The 22,271-nt window shown below is 39.8% G+C and overlaps 1 protein-coding gene across 16 annotated transcripts in view; it reads left to right on the top strand.

Annotated features, from left to right (window-relative positions):
• The window catches only part of MCF2L (MCF.2 cell line derived transforming sequence like), a 249,952-nt gene that overhangs the window by 118,084 nt on the left and 109,597 nt on the right, over positions 1-22,271 (top strand). Inside the window, exon 1 of one of the 16 annotated variants that reach the window (XM_075917712.2) lies at positions 6,079-6,338. The exons of the other annotated variants lie outside the window; for them this stretch is intronic. The gene's annotated coding sequence lies outside the window, so the exon portion shown is untranslated. Of the gene's footprint in view, positions 1-6,078; positions 6,339-22,271 lie in introns of those variants that run through there. 16 annotated transcript variants of the gene reach the window in all.

Below are 22,271 nucleotides of genomic sequence, written 5' to 3'. Positions count from 1 at the left end.
TTATGAACTTTTCTGTTTGCTTCAAGAAGAGCCTGGTACCTGACATGTATGCATTCACATACTGCAATCTTTGCCCTGTAAGTTTGACTCTTCCATTTCTATTTCTACAAAGGACAGAAATGCATTAGGTTTTGTACCAGGCCGATGGTGGTTGGTTTTGTTTTGTTTTTCCTTCTGAAACACACAATGGGAAGTGGACAGACACAAATAACATCTTAAAATGCATCTGCTTTGGAATCCCCCTCATGCTTCTGGCTGGCTCCTTCCCACAACAATTGTACATATAACTGAAGACTTCTACAGAACTAAAACAAAAGGAAAAACTTTGTAGCACTTTCAAGACTAACAAGATGAGCTTTCGTGGGCCAGACCCACTTCCTCAGATCATATTCTGGAAGAGAATTGCCATGACCATATATACCAAAGGAATACAGTGGGGAAAAAAGTGAACATATTATTAAACTGACAAATCAAATTTAGCACAGAAGGTGGGGTAAAAGGGAGGGAATAGCTATTTGAGTCAATGAATGGCTAATCGGGGTGATAAGTGGGAAGCCATCTTTGTCATGGTTAAGGTAATTAGCATCTTCGCTGAGGCCCATTCGTAAAGTGTCAAATTTAAGCATGAAAGGCAGTTCTGAAGTTTCTTTCTGTAATCTGGTGTTAAAGTCTCTTTGAAGTAAGATGCAGGTAGTAAGGTCATTAAGACTATGTCCAGGTAGGCTGAAATGAAAAGCAACTGGTTTTTCCTTGTGAAGATGTCTGATTTGTGGGTATTAATTCTTTGGCGAAGTGTCTGAGAAGTCTGTCCAATATACATAGCAGAAGGACACTGTTGGCACATGATGGCATAAATTATATTTCTGGATGAGCAGGAATATGTGTTCTTGATCATATAACTGACATGGTTAGGTCCAGTGATGGTGTCACCAGAGTAAATATGTGGACAAAGTTGGCCAAGGGGGTTTGTTGCAAGGGAAAGCTCTAGGGTTGGTATTAATGTGCATGTCCTGTGGTTGTTGGTAAGAATCTTCCTGAGGTTAGGTTGTCTATAGGAGACTATGGGTCTGTCCCCCAGAGCCTCTCGGAGTGTAGTATCCTGTTCCAGTATACGTTGTAGGTTATTGATAATACGTTGGAGGGGTTTAAGTTGGGGGCTATAGGTGATGGCAGGTGGTGTTCTATTGTTGGTTTTCTTGGGCCCATCTTGAAGTAGATGGTTTCTGGGTATTTGTCTGGCTCTTTCAATTTGTTTTTTTTATTTCCCCGGTGGGTAATTGAGATTTATAAATGCTCGGTAGAGCTCTTGAAGTTTCTGGTCTCTGTCAGTGGAATTAGAGCAGAGACAGTTGTACCTAAGGGCTTGACTATAGACGATGGATTGTATGGTGTGTCCTGGATGGATGTTAGAGGCATGTAGGTAAGTGTAGCAGTCAGTGGGTTTTCTGTAGAGTGGTATTTAATTTTCCATTCGTGATTTGTACTGTGGTGTCCAGGAAATGGATCTCTCGTGTTGAATGGTCTAGACTGAGATTGGTGGTGGGGTGTAGGTTGTTAGTCTCTGGAATGCGTCCAGTGTTGCTTGGCCATGGGTCCAGATCATAAGATGTCATCGATGTAGCGTAAGTAAAGGAGGAGTAAAAGGGGATAGGATCTGAAGAAACGTTGTTCTAAGTCAGCCATAAAGATGTTAGCGTACTGTGGGGCCATGCGGGTACCCATGGATGTGCCACTGATCTGGAGGCACAAGTTGTACAGAACTAAATATTCTGAAATTTACAAGGATCCTACTTACCATCCTATTGATACTCTTAGAGCCCTGTGTGGACGCACATTTCAATCTGCGGATAGAATTTGGTATCCACTGAATGACAGGGCTCTTCTCCCAGGCACTGCAGTAGCCAGAGAAGAACCTGGTGCTGCCACTCTGAGGAGTTAATGTCCCATGTTGGCAGCTTCTCCTGGCCATGCGGCTATCCGAGGCTGGGGGTCCCAGTCTTACCCCCCAGCGGGGCTGTACAATCCCTGACATGTGACACAGGTTACAGAGCTAAGAGTTACAGAGCTAAGAGGTGCTGGCTCCTGGGACCTGGGGTACCATGTTCTTTCCTTTGGTTACTGTGGTTCCCAGGACCTGCCATTCAGTGAGTGGATACGGATTTCTATCTGCTGATAGAAATAAATATCTCAGATGACGACAGAATATTTAGAGTCCTGTGCAGATAGAAATTTGTATCGCCTCATCTGCAGGGAAATCCCTGTACTTTGAAATCCTTGTGTGTGTGATGAGCTATGTGTCTGCCTTTCTTACAATGTAACAGGATGCAGGAAAAAGCCGTTCTAATCTACATAAATTATTACACTTCATCTCTATCTTGACCACACAGTATAGGTTTTGGGGGTTGTTTTTTTATTTGTTTAAGAAATTCTTAAATTCAACTATGCCAGTGTGTCAGGTTGTATATTTCTGATTGTTATCTTACTGAAATGTTTATGTAGGAGGATTCCTATCTCTGCTTTTATGGCAGTGGCTTAGTCCCCTCTTCCACTTTATTTTGCCTGGTTTCCCACAAATGTTTTTAAAGGCAGTCCCTGTCTTTCCGCCACTTAATTTGAAAAGAATCTTACCCTTTCTCCGTAGTTAAATACGTTTTATGAGGGCTGCATTTCCAGCATGCTCTGCAAGGAGCTTCATACCAGTGGTCCCCAAACTTGTCACGTTATGTCCCTTCTTACCTGTCCTTGCACCTCCTCTTTCTGGAGTCAGGGCTCAGAATGAGGCCACAGCTCTGAAGGAGGGGACGACGATGGGAGCTGAAGGCCACAGCTGGTGGGGGAGAGAAGGCACGTGTAGGGCCAGGAGTGGAGCCTCAGTCAAAGTGCTAAGACTGAGGTGGTGCGGGGGCAGAAGTGGAATTGGGGGCAAGGATAGGAGCAAAGCTTGGGGGGCTGTCACTCCCCACTTTTCATGAGGAATGGCCTGGGCAGCTATCTCTGCTGTGGGGGCTTGCCCATACCCTGTTGTGTGCTCCTAGAGAGGGGTGAGCCCCACAATTTGAAGACTACTGGGTTAAATGGTTGACTCTCATAGCTGTTAATAGTTGTCTGATCAACCAGATATAGTGCTGAGTTCACGCTAGCTGCTGAATCGGAGTGACTTTGTGCTGTTAAATAAGGAAAAAACAGCAGCATATGTGTATTTTAAGATTAATGGAATTTATTTCCAAAATACTATTTTGATATCCTAATAGGGAAGAGAAATAGCTCTGCCTGGGATCACTTTGTACTGCAAAAGTTATAAATAGGATAATTTTAATTACAGATGCTGTCTGAGGATTGGAATTCAAGGTCTTGATCCTCTGTACAGACTGCTCTCAACAAGCCATGCAGGTGATACCAGGTGACAATCTGGAGCAATCTGTTACTCTTCAAGAGAGAGTTGGGGTCTCATGGCTGAGGCATAAGAATGTGAGTCTAGATCTGGGCTCTGTTCCTGACTGCCACACATGTATTTTGAGACACAGAACAACTCACTTAAATCTCATTGGTTCAGCTTCCACATTTCTAAAATTGAGATAGTATTTAACCGTTTCACAGTATGATCCTTTGAGTTTGCAGATGGCGGACACTTTGGAAGTCAAAAATTGTAATAGTTCTTGAGTATTGCATAAGATCTAGAGCAGTTAAAGTATTTTTAGGGAGCAGTCCATTTTTTAGTCCAACTGTAATTTTAAAAAAAAAAAAAAGTTCTCTAGGATCCAGCTACATTGTGAATCCTTACATACCCAAAAAGAATAATAGTGAATGCTAAGAATGAATTACCTGAATTTCTTTAGTTTAATTACTCTGATGTATTTTAAGGCAGTGTACTGTACCAGCCTGTCTAATATTTATATTTAAAATATGAGTATTTTCATACATGGTAAGTGGCTTTGAAAACAAGTATTTCTGCCTCATTGAGGATGGATGTGTAGTAGGCAGACCTGTAAAACACTTTTTTCAGGTAAGCAGTTGAAATATCTCATGTATTCCACTGGTCACTTGTTTTCTGCTGATTCTGGTTATGTAAAATTGTTTGATAGTATGGATTGTTGAATGTATAACTGAACCTTGCCCCATGAAAATGGATCATTGTAAGCAGATATAACCAACTCGCGCTCTTTATCCCCACTATTCTTTTTTCCCCTTTTGCGCTGTCTTGTTGGAAAAGAGCTCTTATAACAGCATGGGTGGGGGGGAAAGGGGGGCTATGAATTTTCATATAGGACAGCTAATTGCTGTTGCTGCCACTCTCCTTTATCTTCTTAGTCTCCGTATTAGTGAGGCTGGATTGCTGCTAAATAATCTTGAGACCATTAATTAACTGATCATCTATCCTTCAGCAATTACCTTAAAGGTAGAGCAAGACGGCTAAATGTTACTGTGTGAAAGGTCATACAAAAATAACCGATCGAGACTGATTTTCTTAAAAATTGACTTAAAAAAAAGCCTCAGGGTACATTTTGACCAATATGACTTTGTAAGTAAAATAGGGTTATTTTTTTAGAGAATAGCCCCTATGTAAATCCACCAAAAGTGGTACAAATCTTCATAAAGAACACATGGTTTATGAGGGATGTGGGAGGAGGGCCTTACTGTCAGGCAAAATATTCTGATCTATTTCAGTCAGATGCAAGGGTGAGATCTCCCTACTATGAAATGCCCAGTTAAATTCCAAGAGATTTGCTAATCAGAATAGTCTTTGGGGAAGACAGCTGTGTGTTGGACAATATATTTCCTTGTGTTGGGGAGGGAAAAAAGATCGCTTTACTTGAGACTTGACCATTTGTTAAATGTAGGGCTCCTACAGGGAGGTTTTTGACATGCAACACTGAGAGCTTAAATTTTTAACACGTTCTTGATAGTATTTAAACAGTGAATGTGTTCACACTCTAAGTAAATAAACTGAGGGTAATCCATGCCAGTTCTTTATAAAATAAGACTTGAAACTGATAAATAGCCAGTAAACAGCTAACCCTTTGCCAGAGCTCTGATCGGGTTGAAAGGCACACTTGCTTTGCATGTAATTTGAAGAAAGGTATTGTATCCCATGGAGCTTGGCTTTGACTGAAAGATGGAATTTTATGCTTGCTTTGTGTTCTGAAGACAGGCTTACAGATAAATAGGTCACTGTCTACGGAGCTGCGTTGCTCTAAATTGACTTGTGGCAATATGACCTTAAGTCTGATCTCCTTGCTTTACAAAGATATTGCAGAATTGTGGCTCCTCCTGAAGAAAAGCGCAGGTGTGTCCCACTTTATTCGTTTTCCATTTTTTCCTGCTGACTTAATTGCATAGAAATTATGTATTACCCAGTAACTCTGGCAAATGATAGTATAGAGGAACATGTGATGTGGGATAGAGTAGTAAAGGCAGAAGAAATTGAATTCTTGAATTTTCAGCATGCACAATAGTGTATAAATATACTGTCGGAGTAGTGAGGGATTATGTATATGTAAATCTTCAATGTATCTTTTTAGTCTTAGATGTATTACATAATATATCACATTATGAATTACATTGTTTTGCACTTGTTGCAAGAAACAAGTTTTTGTAGAGATGCATTTAGAACATTATTATGACAATTATAACCACTTATAGCTTGCAGGAAGGAGATGTTATCTTGGAGAGCCATTCTGCTCTCCTTTAGACAACACTGCTTAAGCTGTAATTTTCACTCTGACAAATATTTATTTTGGTTCTGATCTCTATGAAAAGCCCTATGCAATAAGGAAAGGGAAGGGGGAAGAGAGTTTCATTTACAGGGTGCATTTGTCATTCTAAAACTGGAGGCTCAAACAAAAATATATTATTTTTTAAAATTCCTTAATTAAAAAATTTCCACAAAAATTTATTTCTCTGGGAGGTAAATGATACATGGAGACATTGTTGGCTATAAATAGTGCAGCTGCAATTCACTGCAAAACTGAAAAGCATGTTTTGTGGAAATAGTGACATCCATAAATTGCTTCCTTATTCTGCTTGTTCAATTCACATGTCCAGTTCTGCTTTCTATTATTTGGTATGCATGATTGTTGTTGAGGAATACCAGAGAGAAGGGCTGTAACTTGCTGGGCTGGCATTTACATTCCAGAGTTGCTGCTTTTGAAACGTCATTATTTAAATGAAACTGGTATGCATAAGGGGTGGCTTCTCGGTTTAGAATAATTAATTAAATTATCCATGTGTGAGCTTCTGCTGCACTGTGTTCATCAGTATCCATTCCTATTACTGCACCGGGTATGGAGGAACATACTACAAGGCACACTGCATAGGAAGGAAGGAAGAAATATTTAAAGGTAAGACTAGAAGAATTAAGAGTCTGGGAGGATTAATCGTGAGGTGGAACTTTTGGTATTTGTGTGTGTTGGGGGGAGTTGTCTCTAAGAACTGGCTGTATATTTAGGATGTAGATTTTATGTGGATTAAGATAATTTTATGAACTGTAGCTATCCAGCCCAGCCTTCACAGTGGTGTATACATTTAAATCTATGCATTTGAATTAAGTGCTAAATAATGGCACGAGTTTCTGCACATCATCACTGAGCTCCCTCCTTCATTAGGGCTTGCTTAAAGTTGGACAAAATGTAAACATGTTAGCAGGCAGCTTTGACTAGCACTTTCCAGGGCTCTGTATTGATCTCAGATGTGCAGCAACATATTGTGAGCTTCTTCATTATGGCCCAGATCATCCCTCCCTGAGATCCATGTGGGATGGGATCATTCCACAGATAGCTGGAAGGAAAGGGAAGCTGTCTCCATGGCACCTTATGGAAGGAGCTCTGGGACCCAGGGTCTGTGAAGGGGAGCAATGAAGATTAAGCAGGCTTGGACAGGATTGGGGGGAGAGGCATATTGACCTCTTTTACTTGTGAGTAAAGTTAAAATGCAGAGGGGGGCCATGTTGTTTTCCCTGGTAGCAAGGCAATGGAGGGAGCACAATGACATGAGCGGATGGAGCAGAAGGTTTGTCGGGAGATTAAGGCACTAGGTTTCAGGAAAATTGGATGTAATTCCCTGCTTTGCCTACAGCTTTAATGTGTGGGTTTGGGGAAGTCTCTGTTAAATAAATTAGTATTTAATGCAGTTCTTCGGGGGGGGGGGGCGGGAGATGTTGTGAGGATAACAGTAAAACTTGTGAAGCGTTCAGATGCTATAATAGTGGGGACCATATCAGACCCTTAGATAGGACCAAGGGGCAGGCTGCCTGAGATTAGAGTTGCAGCCTCCTGCATCTCCTTTGAGAGCCAGGCAGATAATTTATTACGGGGCCCTCTCTCATAGCCAGACAGCATGAAGGGATCTAGGCCAGGAGAGAGACTACATTCCTATGTACCTGAAATTAGTATAAAGCCCTAGAAGCTGTAGGTAAGGCAAAGCCGACAGCAAGGGGTAACTGGGAATAAAAATGGATATGTTCCAGTTACTGGTACATGCCACAGAACATAGACCACATGTTGAAGAGTGGAGACTGAATCATCCTCTTCTGCTAGAGCTCAGCATTTTGAGTGAACTAGGGGCTTTATCATAGAGAGAAAACAAAGCAGAACAAAACATTTCTCTTTCTTTGAGTGAGAGATTCAGTAGAGTGAGGGGTGGCCTGGTCATGGTCAGAGCCCTCATACTGTAGTTATGTGGAATTTGTCATCCCTCTGGGAGGGCCTGCCTGGTGAAGATGCTGCTAAGCCATGAGTGCTTAATGTGAGGACGCAACCCCAGAGAGTCATGAACAGACTTCAGAAAACAATTTGTTTACTAGTTTTCTTTCAGAAATATTTTCTGAACTTATCTGATTGTGACATTTTGAATATTTTCTCTTTCTTTGCTTTTTCAAAATAAATCTTCATTTGCTTTATCTAGGTCTACACCACACGCTTCTATTGTTTTTTCTTCCATTTGTTGTATTGATGTTTTTAATCTTTAAGGTAATTAAGGCAGATTTAGATTATTTAATTTTACTATATCTTATTAATGTATTTTTGTACAGTTTTGTAGGAAAAAATACCTGTCATTTAGGTTGCACACATGATTTATATCTGTTGTTTGTATTTAACAGACTACTGCTTTTTCATGTTTTTTTCTTAATCCAGGAGCATGAGTGATTTTGTTCAGGTGTTTTAATTTGAGTTTAAATGGTTTAGCAATTTTCAGTAGGGAAAGAGAATAGAAAACCAATGCATCTGCTGTTGTAAATAAGGATGTACTTCGTTTTTTTAACCTCATACCTTAGCTGCAATGTTGTTGGAACTTGAAATTTGGCAGGGAACTAATCCCTTGGGATTTTCCATCAGAAAATCATCCCAACAGAAAATTCCTGACCAGTTCTGATAATCTTTACCATGTGTGCCTTCTGAGGCCACCTAGCAGCACCCAACCCAGCAAGTTCCTTAAGGAAGCTGGACAAGGAGTTTTCAGGAATTTTGAAACTTGCCTTCCCCGCCACAACTGGCCCTGCAAAACTTGATGCTGTCTTTCAGGGCATGCTTGGAAGGAATGTGTTTTCCCGTTGTTTTTCTTGAGGAAAGGAGTGTTGATGCTGGGCATATTTAACAAGGAAATAGTGTTGGGGTGTTAGTCTGGAAAAGAACATTTTGAGCATATTTTTAAAGGTAAACTGTGTAATTACCTCAAGTTTCAGAGACCGATGTGGTGGGTTTTTTTTGTTTGTTTAAATCTCAGTACAACAAACCCCTATCATTTGATAAGGCTCTTCTCAAATCTTAATACAATAGTAGTTGAGGTACTAGAATTTTCTTTTCATTCTCATTTTAGTCAGAAAGCAGAAATTAAGACTCAAACAAAGTTTGAGTCTTAAATCTGATGACAGACAGTGAGTTAGAAAAGTGTAATATTCCATTCAATCCACATTGGCCTGTTTGATAAAGTACTAAATCAGACACATTTAGGTCACATTACATTTTTCTCATTTAAGCACTTGGAACAATCTTCTGTTTAGTCCATCATGCTTTTTCTAGGAACATGTCCCTCTTGCTTCTCTAGACATGTATTTGTCATATGTGACTGTCAAATACAATTATAAAGTCACTCGTGTATTTAGAATAATAAGCTGAGACAGCTAAAATTAGAATGAACACTTCAGGAATGATTTTACTACTATATGCTGTGTATGTGCATATACACTGTAATAATTGTTTAAAAAATTGTCTGTTTCTTAAATGTTTCAGCTTTTATTAACTAATTTTGGGATGGAAGTCCTGAGAAATCTGAAGTTATAGTACGGATGTAGATAACTGACTATGAGGTCTACATAATCAATGTTTCCTCTCTCCCAACCATTCAAGGAGAATGAATGAATGAATGATTTCTAATCTCTTGATATGCAATTTCTTTTTGCTTCAAACCTGCATCTTTCATGAATCGGTTTCACTATGCTGGATTGTTGTGAAGGTTTTGAGCACAGGTCTGTCTCTGACATACTGCAGCTACTATACATGATGATGTACGTTTGACTTCATAATACTCTATGAAATGATCAAGAATTCCTGCTGTCATCTCACGTTTGCAGTAACTACCATTACTTGGAACAGCAGAGGGAGCATCTGAAAGTGTCTTCAAGAACAGTCATATAAGGTCAGACCAAAGGTCCACCTAGACATCTTATCTTCCAACATTAGCCAATGCCAGATGCAGCAGAGAGAATGAACTGAACAGATAATCATTGAGTGATCCATCCCCTGTCACTCATTCCTAGCTTCTGACCGACACTAGGGATATTATTCCTGTCCATCCTGGCTGATAACTATTGATGGACATTTCTTCCCATGAATTTTATTAAGCCGTGGCCTTCACAACATCCTTTGGCAAGGAGTTCCACAGGTTGACTTATTTCTGTGAAGAAATGCTTCTTTTAAACCCCCCCCCCACACACACACACACACAACCCTGTTCCCTGTTAAGTTCATTGGGTGACCCCTAATTCTTATGATATTGGAACAAGCGAATAACTTGTCTTTTAGTGTCTTGATACCAGTCATAATTTTATAGACATCTAGCATATCTCCTCTTTTCCAAGCTGAAAACTCCCAGTCTTATTAATCTCTCCTCATATGGCATTCATTCCAAGCCCCTGATAATTTTTGTTGCCCTTTTCTGAACTTCTTCCAATGCCAGGAGATCTTTTTTGATATGAGGTGATCACATCTGCTCTAGGAATGTAAAATTGTGGATCCTAAGGAAAAGAGAAATCCTGACTCAAATAGCGCTTCAAAGGTGCAACACCCACTTGCCTGGAGATGAAAGCATTTAGTGAAGCTAATGCTCCAGTATTTGGTGCTCAGTGTCACAAAGAAAAACAGTAAAACATAGACAAGCATTTTTAAAATGGTTTTAATGCTAATTTCAAGTGTTAGTATTAGAAACCCTTAGAGAATCATTTGGAAGAATCCAAAACTTGAGTTGGCTACTGACACTATCAAGACATTTCATCACTGGAAATATCAAAACAGTGAGTGTCTGACTTGCTGCCTTGGGTGCTGCTGTACTGGCGCACCCCCATCAAAATGCACGTCAGCAAATTGTTTGCAAGAATGATCAGTGAGTAATCTCCTTGTACAAAAGATGACTATGATGATGCTGTGCATGTTTCTTGCCAAAGCCTACATTTATGATTTTAATGAAGAATCAGATGAAGAGTTCTTTTTAGAAAAATGCCTTGTGCTCATGGGACAGGAAGCCCTAGCTAGTGTGAGCAGAGCAGGTGGAGTAGTCTGCCACTGTGCTGTCTTTTTTTTCTTCTTCTTCTTCACTACATGCATTACAAGTGCTTGCCCCTGGAATGTGGTTTTATTGCTGGTACAGTTGTTTTTAGGAATTAAGCTGTGTGTTTAACATATGGACTCAACTGGTTCTCCTGCTCTTCTCTGAGGGAGGACAAATTAACAAGAATTTAAATCTCCCACTTGGTGGGAATTGTTTAAATGATATAACTGAAGCTTAGTGTCTCGTTGGCTGCTAGGTCTGGAGTGGAAGGGTAAGTGTTTGGTTCATTTTAGTGTTTAGTCACTAAGAGCATTAACACTTTATCTTCAATCTTCCTATCTTCGTTGCTTACCTAATATGCTGAAGTTACTGCTGTTGCTGCTCAGCAGAACGACTGTCAGTGCTGTCTCTCGAGATCACCCTTCCCTTTAGAGAGATCTGCATTTCAATGAGGATGTTAAAAGGATGACATTTTTTAAAACAAGGTTACATAATAATGTATGTTATATATGGATTAAAAATAAACTTGAACATCATATAGCTGAATGAATATTGAGCTATTCAGGTTTGCTTTTAAAATTGTTAAAAAACTAAAAGAATACATAAAGGGAGGTCCACCCCCTGTGCTGATCTGCAGAGGATATGATCTTGTTGAAGCCCCATCTATAGAGCCCAGCTCTTTAGCTAAACATATAGTAGTCTGTGCTTTTAGCTATGAAGGTCTGCAGGTCCCCAATGTGTGGGGGTGGGAAGCGAGTGCTTAGGGAAGAGAAGAAGGTAGGCTGCAGTATAACTGCACATGCCATAATACTATCTCACAGCAATGAAGATGATGAAAATTCCATATTCTGTTGAAATGGGAATCCAGAACTTGGGTGGCCATAATGTAATTGCCCAAATTACAGCTCATCCAATGCACAAGGACTAGCACCCCCATGCTTTGAAAAGTGTCACACAGTTTTTACTGACCAAAAGTAGTCCTGTAAAAGCTGTTGAAGCAGTAAAGCAATCACCATGCTCAAGCTTATAAGGGAAGGAATGGCACTTACTGAATTCCCAATACCACTTCCTCTAGCAACCTGGGTTTACTTTCTTTCCAAAATTGACAGGACAAGACAAGACTTAGATTAGCTTGTACAATTTTACAAGATTACTGCCCCCAGTAGCAGGCCGTTTCACCCTTCATAAAGTACATCCTTCCCTTCTGTTATCAGGCCTTTAATTGTATACTTCTAAACCAGTGGTCACCAACCAGTAGATTGGGATCTACAGGTAGATCTTGGAGCCTCTGACAGGTGATCTTGATTGGTTTGGCTGAGAGGCTATCAAGTGCAGCACTTCAGCTGCTCCTCTCCCTCTTCCCCTCCCCCCCCCCTCCTCCCCCCACCTTGTGCATCTCCTACCCTTTGCCTTGGAGCTGTTTTCCTCTCCCACCCTGTAGTGTAGTCTATCTCCACAGAGGGGAGCACAACAGGGTTTGGGATGGAGGGAGTTTTCTGGCTGCTTTTGAGAGTGGTGCAGGGCCAGGGCAGGGGTGAGCTTGCCGTAGCCCCACTGCAGCACCACACAGGAGCCACCTGTGGGAAACAGTATCCAGCTGTAGCCTGCATCCTGAATCTCTGTCCCAGGTATGAACTCCCACCTACACCCCAAGCCCCTGCCTTAGCCCTCTTAGACCCAAACTCCCTTACAGAGCTTGTACCCTGAACCCCCACCTCCACCCCAACTCCCTGCCCCAGGCTCAGCTCAGAACCTTCTCACCTTCCAAATCCCTTAGCCCAGGACTGGAGCCTGTGCCCCAATCCTCTGTCCCTGCCTGATGAAAGGGCGGAAGAATGGAGCGAGCAGGGGCAGGGCCTTGGAGAAGGAGCACAGAGGAAAGGGGACAAAGGTATTTGGGTTTGAGGTAGATCCTGGATTACACTTAAATTCGAAAAGTGATCTTGTACTTTAAAAGGTTGGCGATCACTGCTCTAAACTCTTAAGTGGCTAAAGGACCTACTGCTGGGGCTGGGGAGAGACACACATGGGGAAGTTGCAGCGTGAGCTCACCCTGCAGGGGTGGGCAGTTCTTTTCCCACAAGTTTGGCTGGGCTTGGCTTCCCCCTCTGGGTATTTCAACTTGGCCTCCGGCACACACAGTACCACACTAATTCAGTGTGAACGAGTGGTGCTGTGACCCTGTGCATCAGGTGTCAGTGCCATTTGACACTCAAGGTCCCTGCATCAAAAGCCAAGTTGAGATGCCCAAAGCAAGAAGCCAGGCCCAGTCAGCTCCAAGGGACATGATTTTCTTGAACCGTGATGGGTTTTGGGGGTCAAAGCAGGACGGTTCTCTGAAACCCAGCCTGTTCGGAGGGATGAAATTGTGATGTTTCTTAATGTGAAATACATTAGAATCTATATATCCAATATGCCAATATTCAGGGTAGGATTAATAGCATGGAAGTGATGTTTTTGGAGAAAATTATTCAAAACTCAGAATGTTACGATCTGTTTTATTCATCGTGGCTCTAAGAGGAACCTGTCTCTCCTGAATGGGTGGAGAAATATGAGCTGTCTCCTAACAGTAAGCCTCAATCAATTGTCTAGTTTCAAAAATAAGACTTTAAATATTTAAATGATTCAGCTATGCATCAGACACCTAATGCTGAATTTGCACTGACAAGGCTATTTGTTTTCCTTTGAAGCTGGAGTTTAAAGATACTTATTTTCAGGTATATAATCTTGCTAATTTGATGGAATGTTCAGGAAGATGAAGCATTGTTTTTAAGCGTACATGCCATAACCTGACTTCAGTGTAGCAGAAACAATCTATTTCTGACGGTGCAGTTTTATATAACTTACTGCTTTCTTTCTCATGGCACTTCACACACTACTTCCAATGGAAAAGTCACATTATGGTAAAAGTCTTGGGGAATTGGTTATTTAGTTGCTTGTCCAACAATAGAATTGTAGATTTCAGTGGAACTAGAGGTACTGACTAATTGATTTGTAGATTTGGTGACAGTTTGGAAGAAAAAAAAAAGTGGTTTGTGTTGAATCCAATCCAAAAGGTTTATCGGTTTTTGCTGAATCAAAGTTCATTTCAGGTCTCTTCCATAGCAGGGATTTGAAAATGGGTCTCGCACATACTTAATGTGTGTCCTAACCAATGGGCTACATGTTATGCAAGGACTTGGGGGGGCAGCATTACCACCTCTTCCTTTGGCCATTTAGGAATTACCAAAACTGAGACACACACACAAATTAGTTTTGGTTGACAAAAACTGCATTTATTCATTACATAATACATTCATCCTAAAAATTTTGCCCAGCTCCAAGTGTAACTGAATGTTAATTGAATAAAAGTTCATTTCTATTGAATAAATTGTGGACTGCTGATCAGGTTAATACTAAAACTGTGAAACAGTTCAACATGGTACCAAAGAGCACACAGTTACACCAGGAATGGTCGAGGGTTAAAAGAGAAACTTCTGATGCATATGGGCCTAATGGTTCAAAAGAACTTCTTAAGAACATAAGAAAGGGCCATACAGGGTCAGATCAAAGGTCCATCTAGCCCAGTATCCTGTCTGCTGAAAGTGACCAATAATACATGCCCCAGAGGGAGTGAACAGAACAGGAAATAGTCAAGCAGTCCCTCTCCCATCACCCATTACCAGCCTCTTTGAGGCTAGGGACACCATTGCTACCCATCCTGGCTAATAGCCATTGATGGATTTAATCTCTGTGAATGTATCTAGTTCTTTCTTGAACCCTGTTAAAGTCCTGGTCTTCACAACCTCCTCTGGCAATGAGTTCCACAGGCCAACCATGCACTGTGTAAAGGAAAACTTCCTTGTTTTTCTTTTAAAGCTGCTACCTATTCATTTCATTTGGGGACCCCTAGTACTTATATTATGGGAACAAGTAAATAATTTTCCTTATTCGCTTTTTCCACATCAGTCATGATTTTATATACCTCTATCATATCTCCCTTTAAAAGAATGCATTTAGTTTCTCTGCAATGACTTTATAATCTTTGAGTACACCGTTGGCATCTCGATTGTCCAGGGGCCCCACTGGTTGTTTAGCAGGCTTCTTGCTTCTGATATACTTAAAAAACATTTTGCTATTACTTTTTTTTTTTTTTTTGGCTATCTGTTTTTCAAGCTCCTTTTTGGCTTTTCTTATTATTTTTATACTTAATTGACAGGGTTTATGGTCCTTTCTATTTTCCTCACTAAGATTTAACTTCCACTTTTTAAATGATGCCTTTTTATCTCTCAGGCTATGGTTACACTGCTGTTTTTGTGCAGAAGAGGGTATGCAAATCACGCTCGCATTTGCATATTTTCTTCTGTGTCTTTTTGTGGAAGAGGTTTTGCTGATAAAATGCCCCATATAGATAGGGCCATTTGTTGGAAAAATCCCTCTTTCGCAAGATCATTTGTTCCTCAAAAATCGAGCTTTTACAGGATCTTGCAAAAGAGGGGTTTTTTTTCCGACAAATGACCCCGTCTGCACGGGGCTTTTTATTGGCAAAACCTCTTCTACAAAAAGAATCGGAAGAAGATATGCAAATGTGAGTGCAATTTACATATCCTCTTCTGGGAAAAAAAAGAAGGCAGTGTATCCGTAGCCTCACTGTTTATTTTACTTGGTTGTTAAGCCACAGTGGCACTTCTTTGGTTCTCTTACTATGTTTTTAATTTGGGATATATATTTAAATTGGGCCTCAACTATGGGGTATTTGAAAAGTTTCTATGCAGCTGGCAGGGCTTTTACTTTTGTCACTGTACCTTTTAATTTCTGTTTAACTAACTTCCTCAGTTTTGTGTAGTTTCCCTTTCTGAAATTAAATGCTACAGTGTTAGGCTTCTGAGGTGTTTTTCCCACCACAGGGATGTTACATTTTCTTAACTTGCTTTATTTGTGGAGCTAACAAATATCAAGACCTGCAAAGAGAATTTCTGAAATGAGCAATAGTCTGTTTCAGTTTAAAAAAACAAAAACAAAAAACACACCACCAGATTTTAGAAGAGAGTTCCCTCAGTGTCTTAACTGGTTAATTGGATCTAGTCCCCCACTTTCAAGACAACACAAAGAAATTGACTAATGGTGATGCGGGGGGGGGGGGGGAACAGCTGGAGATTAAGTTTTTTTTTTTCTTTTTTTTTCTTTTAGTTTTAAAGAGAGAAAAGTCAACCCAAAATATTGACAGTTTTGTTTTCAATTATTATAGAAGGATCATAATGGTATCCACAGAGTTGTGTGTAAGAACCTGTATGTTTAAAAAAAAAATCAAGCAGAATCAAGTTGGTTTTCAAGTCCATATATAGTAAAATACCACAGCATAGTGCTACTGACTCCAAAGAGCCTGATCCAATTCCCTTTCAATCGGAATAGTATCTGACCCTAAATAAGGGAAAACAGCTTGTGTAGGATTATCTAAAGAGCCATTTATAGTCTCTCCTCCTTGTTCAGTTGTGTTGTAAGAAAAGATTTTGCTTTCTCATATTAAAGTTGAACTTTCTCTTATCTGCAAAGAATCTGAGCTTGCTTTATTTTAGTACAAAGGCCTCTGTACTTTTTCACAAATTTGACACTCTCAACTTGGGATTAAATAAAGATATTAACTGGTTAATGCACTACAATAGCAAATTCCCCAACCTTTAATATTCTCATTTACACATCAAAAGCTATGAATGGGACACATACAGCTTGACTCAATTAGCATCATGTAACACTGGTCCTATAACTGACAGGTAGCTGCTTTTAAATATTTTGTATACTCCAACTCATCTGATGAAGTGGGTTTTACCCTCGAAAGCCCATGATATAATTCTATTTGTTGGACTCCGAAGTGCTACAGAACTTCTCATTGTTTTTAAAGTTACAGACTAACACGGCTACTCTCAGATGAATTCTGAGGTAAACATCCTTAATTCTTTTTTCAAATCTTCGTTGTTCTAGCTACAGGTGGGAATATGTAAAGGTTTTTAATTCTGCTACAAATTATCTTTGCTTCCACACTTCATTCGTAACAGACGCCTAGGTTTCGATAGGCCTAAATGTCTAGGGATAGTTTTCCAAAAGCATTTAGTGCTGGAAATGAGGGCATGATTTTCAAGATGTCAGACCTTGTTTAGGCATCTACTTGAAGTAGTCAAACCTTCAAATGAGTTCAGCACACAACAGGTCCCATTTCACCCAACATCTGAGTGCACTAGGAGCTATTGGGTGCTGACCTCATTTGAAAATCTGGTCTCTACCTCACTTCCCTTGCCTACCTTTTTTTAACAATATGGGAAAGACTGGGTTGCTAAATATCCCTTCTGTGATGTAATTTTCCACTTCCTGATCCCTTTGATAAACTTATGTTTATCCTTTGCAGGATTAACTTTTGCAGAAGCATATGTTTTTGAAAATCAGTGGGCACTATAAGGGCTGCGTTATGACAGCAGGGAGTGCATTCAGCACTTTTGATTATATTCAGTCACCCAGTCAGTTCTGTATTTAGTGGCTTCTGAAATATAGGCTTAGCAAATAAATATCTAGAATTAGGGATCTGATCTACAGCCCAGAGCTACTCTAAAGCTGATTCTTTTGACAATCTCTATCATCACTGCTTTTTGAATTTATAGGTATTATAGCTAGATGGAATGTATCATGGCGAGACCTCTCGTTGCTGTACAAATCTGAGCTGAACAACTGGGTGTTTCTTTTTACATCCCATACCATTTTAATTGACATAAAAATAAGACAAAAGCTCTTGGACTCCCTTGCAAGACTAGGATTGATGCTGTATTTGTAGTGGGAAAGTACCTGACCATCTGGATAAGATCTTCAGAAGTGAAATCCTGGGCCCTTTGAAGTCTCTGGGACTATGATAAAATGTCGGGGGACATGTCCCCCGACATTTTATCATATTTTATGTGTTTGGTCTCCTGCTGGAATAGATCTTTGGAGCAGAGCTTTTATGCTAATTGGCGAAACCATGGATGTTACGGGGTAGTAGCAAAAATCTAGTTCCTATGCTAATAATAGCGCAGGCTTGGTCCTGTTTGCTGTACCGAAAACCTGAGGCAGTTTGTGGAGGTAGAATTTTGACATGATGATATTGTTCATTTTTATTACTACTTTGCACTGCTAAATGACTTCACATTTGTAACTCTGTCCTTCTAGTGAGAGGAGCTTTGTGTTCTTTTTCTTTTAAATGGGAAGGAAGTGCTGCAGTGTAGTTTATCTGCAGTGCTTCTGTTTTAATCTAAGCCAGTTAGACTGATATTTTCAGGTTGTTTTGCGCTAGGTTTTTTTTTGTTTGTTTTTTATTTATTTTTTTAAAATAATTTGCAAAACTGTGGGACAGGATTGCGCTTTTCAATGGAAAATAGGAAGAGCTGTGATTTGCTACTCTACAGAGGACAGTTTTCTATTTTTACCCATATAATAATCTATAATACAGTCTGTGGTAGTCCTCTAATCTAAAGTGCTTTGAACTATTCATCATAGATTTCTGTCTAACTTTGCCTTTGCTTTCTGTTGCATTTAGGCCTCCATTCTGGTGGCTTATTACAGTGTTTTCACAGGAGGGTGTAGATGCATCAGGAAGGCCTGACAAAACATTTAAAATAAGTTCAGATTACCCATTCAAACAATTGTCTAAATCAGTTCCTTTTGGCCTTTTCCATTTTAGAACACCCCTTTCACTTATCAATATGGAATGGACATGGCAGTTATAACCCCAAGTGTCAAACTTACTACAAAAATCTTTCTTCATAATTCAGTTTTAGACATTTTCTGTCTTTTTACCAATAGTGAGGCTTGTCTTGGTAATTCATAGAACTGTGCTCTAGCACATCTGTGCAAGAATCGATGGATTTTTTTTTTTTTTTGGCTTTATAATGCTTTCCACCTGAAGAGCTCAGTGTACAAAAACATTATTTTCCAAAACACCCACAAGAAGTACAGTAGGTAAGTATTATCATTTTATAGATGAGGCTGCTGCAATACAAAGAGGATGTGTGACCTTGGGAAATTCACAGTGCACATGTAGCAGAGACAAGAATAGAAACAGGACAGGCTGATACAGTCCTATGATTTAACCACAAGACCATCCTTCCTCCTATGGCCTGGTATTTCTTGAGATGTCCTTTCTTAAGATATTGGTCCTCTGTTTTAAATGGACTTTTTTATTTTTGCTTCATTCATTTTTCACTGATATGCTTTAAAATCCACTGTGAGGCTTCTGAAAATTGACTTCAGTGAGTTACTAAAAATTGTCTCAATTTTTTAACTTTGTTATAAATAGTTAGTTCATTAATACCATTTCATTCTTGCCTTACAAATACTGGTCCCAATTCAGCGCCCTTGTTCCTGCCTTTAGTCCTACTGATGTCAGGAGGGATACTGGCATGAGGATGAACCAATGGGAAGGATCATGCCCACAGTAACTATTGTGTCTACAGTTTGGGTATTTTATAGGCATTTTCCTTTTTATCAAAACATCTATTCTGAATTTTTGGCTTCCAGTTTAGGTTTCTTTCCATTTAAAGAGATAATTTAAAGATTTTTACTACGCTTAATATGAATTGAATTTAAACTTTTGTGTATGCTATGTAACTTGACTGAATCTTTCTAGTAGTGCAGGAGAACCAGAAAAGGAAACTGACTAGACACAAACTAAAACTGATTGAAATAGAAGTTTCAGGGGGTAGCTGAGTTAGTCTGTACAGGATAAACGTAAAAAAATATAAACTGGTCTGGTAGCGCCTTAAAGACTAACAACATGTAGATGGTATCATGAGTTTTTGTGGGCATAACCCACTTCTTAAGATGACTGGAGTTTTTTGCTACCATATCAGTTTTTGTTTTTGTTTTTTTTAATAGAAGTGTTTTTCTTATTGTCTCACTTGAATGAAATGCAGAGCTTCCTTATATTAATTTTTTTAAAGTCTTTAGTGATTTTAGGTTCAGATAGTGCAAGATACTTTTTGCAGTTGGGCCACTGCACCTTCCCTGACATCCTTGCCAGATTGGGGTCTAAGATAGGGATATGAATGGATAACCAGTAACCTTACTGGATGATGCTTGCTGGGTAACCGGTGCCTGGGAGCAGCCCTGCGGCAGGCAGAGGGCTGCTCCAGCTGTACCAAGCCCCTGGGAGGGGGCAGCAGTCTCAGGTTGGAGCGGTAACCTGCCTGAAATCCTGCTTAGTTGGTTAACCGGTTAACCTAACATTATCTGGTCAGCTGATTAAACAAGATTTTACATCCCTACTCTAAGATGATAGTTACCCTCAGTGACGTGGCTTTTAAATGAAATAATATTAATAGCACCGCTATTACTTATCTGCAGTTTGTCCCATCGTTTTAAATCATATATTCATCAGTCTGCTTTGATCTGCTTTCTTTCTTTGTCGACTCTATCATACTTATTTATTTAACAGTCCTCATGCCATCTTTTGAAGTACTGGAGCATTCATTCAGTTACTTCTTAAGCATCTAGAAGCAAAAAGTCCCTCTTGCTTCCCTGGTGTACAAAGATGAGATGACTTTCAATATGTCTACACTGAAGTTGGAAGTGCAATTTTAGCCTGAATAGACATACCCGCTAGCTCTGATTATGCAAGTATATTGAAAGTAGAAGGGCAGCCCAGTGGTTTGCGCATTGGGCAAGATAGCCGCCCCACGTACAATCCCATCTGAAACTCCAGTTGAGGCCAGTCAGGCTGCCTGTGCTTCATTAGAAATGTAAATGCCACATAATCCAGAGATGATCCAAGCAAAGATTTACTCCTTCCTCTCTCAGCATTTTCCTCATTTAATTGCTCTACAAACAAAATTCCCCATCCAACCTGTTCTGAAATATTGCATAAAGTTTTATTCAGTGTCATAAATCTATAACATGGTGTATTGAGTTTCTTTACTTCAGATAAAATTAGTTTGAGGCAATTCTAATGATCAGTTATTTGCCTTTTGCAATTTTGATGTTCACTTTCTTGTTTTCTCCTAGCAACTTTGCTTTTGTAAAGAGTGATATTTCACTACATTCTGAAGTATAATTTCTGCTTTCTCTTTATCATGTTAATAATTTTGTAAACCAGGTAGTTATACCAATTATACATTACTGGAAATATGCTGTTGTACATTGAGTACGCTACTTAAAATAATAATTTTTGAAATCTTGGGACAATAGTAAGAAAAGAGAGACTTACAGAAAGAGGAAGGAGAATAAAGAACTACCAGATTCCAAACTAACGTACCTGACATTGTTGGCCAGTTAATGGACGCACAGATCAGATTATTATAAGCAGAGCTATAATAATAATAAATTTCAGTAGTAGTATTTTTTTGTTCTGATTTGGAATGCAAACTTGAACTTTCCCACAAAGAAAAGCATTCAAAGATTTTAAAGTTTGGGAAAATCTAATAGTTTTGGTTCATGTTCCCTTCTGCCCCTCAAAAAAGGAAGTGGAACAGCTGGCTGCCTCAAGCCTCTGAGTCAGTGGGACTCCCCTGCCATGGAGCAGAAAGTCAGGAAGCCCTGAAAGCCCCATATTTTGGTTTGCAGGCACCTGGCTTTGAGAGAACTACTTTGAGCCTCCCCTTTATGATTAAAAAGCCTGGAAGCACTGGGGTCCCCAGTCGTGGGGCAGTGAGCAGCATGGCAAGGCTGCTCCAGAGCCATGAACCCTGATTGATTCCATAAAATATTATGGTTCGGCTGAATCTGCTTTTTTGGACACAAACAGCAAACCAGTCTGTCGTCTTCTGATATGTATGACTTAAATGATTCATCTCAGAGGGGTAGCAGTGTGAGTCTGTAACTTTCAAAACGAGTGGTCCTCTGGCACCTTAGAGGCTAACCAAAATATATGAAATTATGAGCTTTTGTGGACAAAACCAGTTTCCAATTAATCTGATGAAATGGGTTTTGCTCACAAAAGCTCATGATTTTATGTATTTTGGTTAGTCTCGAAGGTGCCACAGGACTATTCGTTGTTTTAAAATGATTAATATATCAATGTGGTGATGGAACTGACCAATTTCACAGTTTTGCAGTGTTGTAGCCATGTCAGCCCCAGGATATTAGAGACAAGGTGGGTGATGTAATATCTTTTATTGGACCACTCATGAAGAAGAGCTCCATGTTCTTCAAAGTTTCTCCTTCACTACCAGAAGTTGGTTTGATAAAAGATATTCGCTCCTCCACTGGTGTCTCTCCAATTTCTTGATCTAGTCAGTTCACTTGTCTGTATGTCTGTCGTTTCTAGGTATGGCCATATATACATACATACAACAGGTGACATGGCAAAGCAGAGAATGAGATATTAATATGTAATATTTGCCTACACACCTGGTTGTCAGAAGCACAGGCAATAGTAGAAAACTATGGAGTGATTATTTCCACCAAGAGTTCTGTTTGTCTGCATTTAAATCCATTGTGCTTGGGTGAGCTGGGGTTAGTATCCAGGCTGCCCGGGGAAGAGAAGACAACCCCACCCCTCTCTCACCACAGCATCCTGA

The sequence above is a fragment of the Pelodiscus sinensis genome, chromosome 1 (genome assembly GCF_052426305.1).
Source record: "Pelodiscus sinensis isolate ZL-2025 chromosome 1, ASM5242630v1, whole genome shotgun sequence".
In the NCBI taxonomy this organism is placed as follows: domain Eukaryota; kingdom Metazoa; phylum Chordata; order Testudines; family Trionychidae; genus Pelodiscus; species Pelodiscus sinensis.
This window is presented reverse-complemented; position numbering and strand designations above follow the sequence as displayed.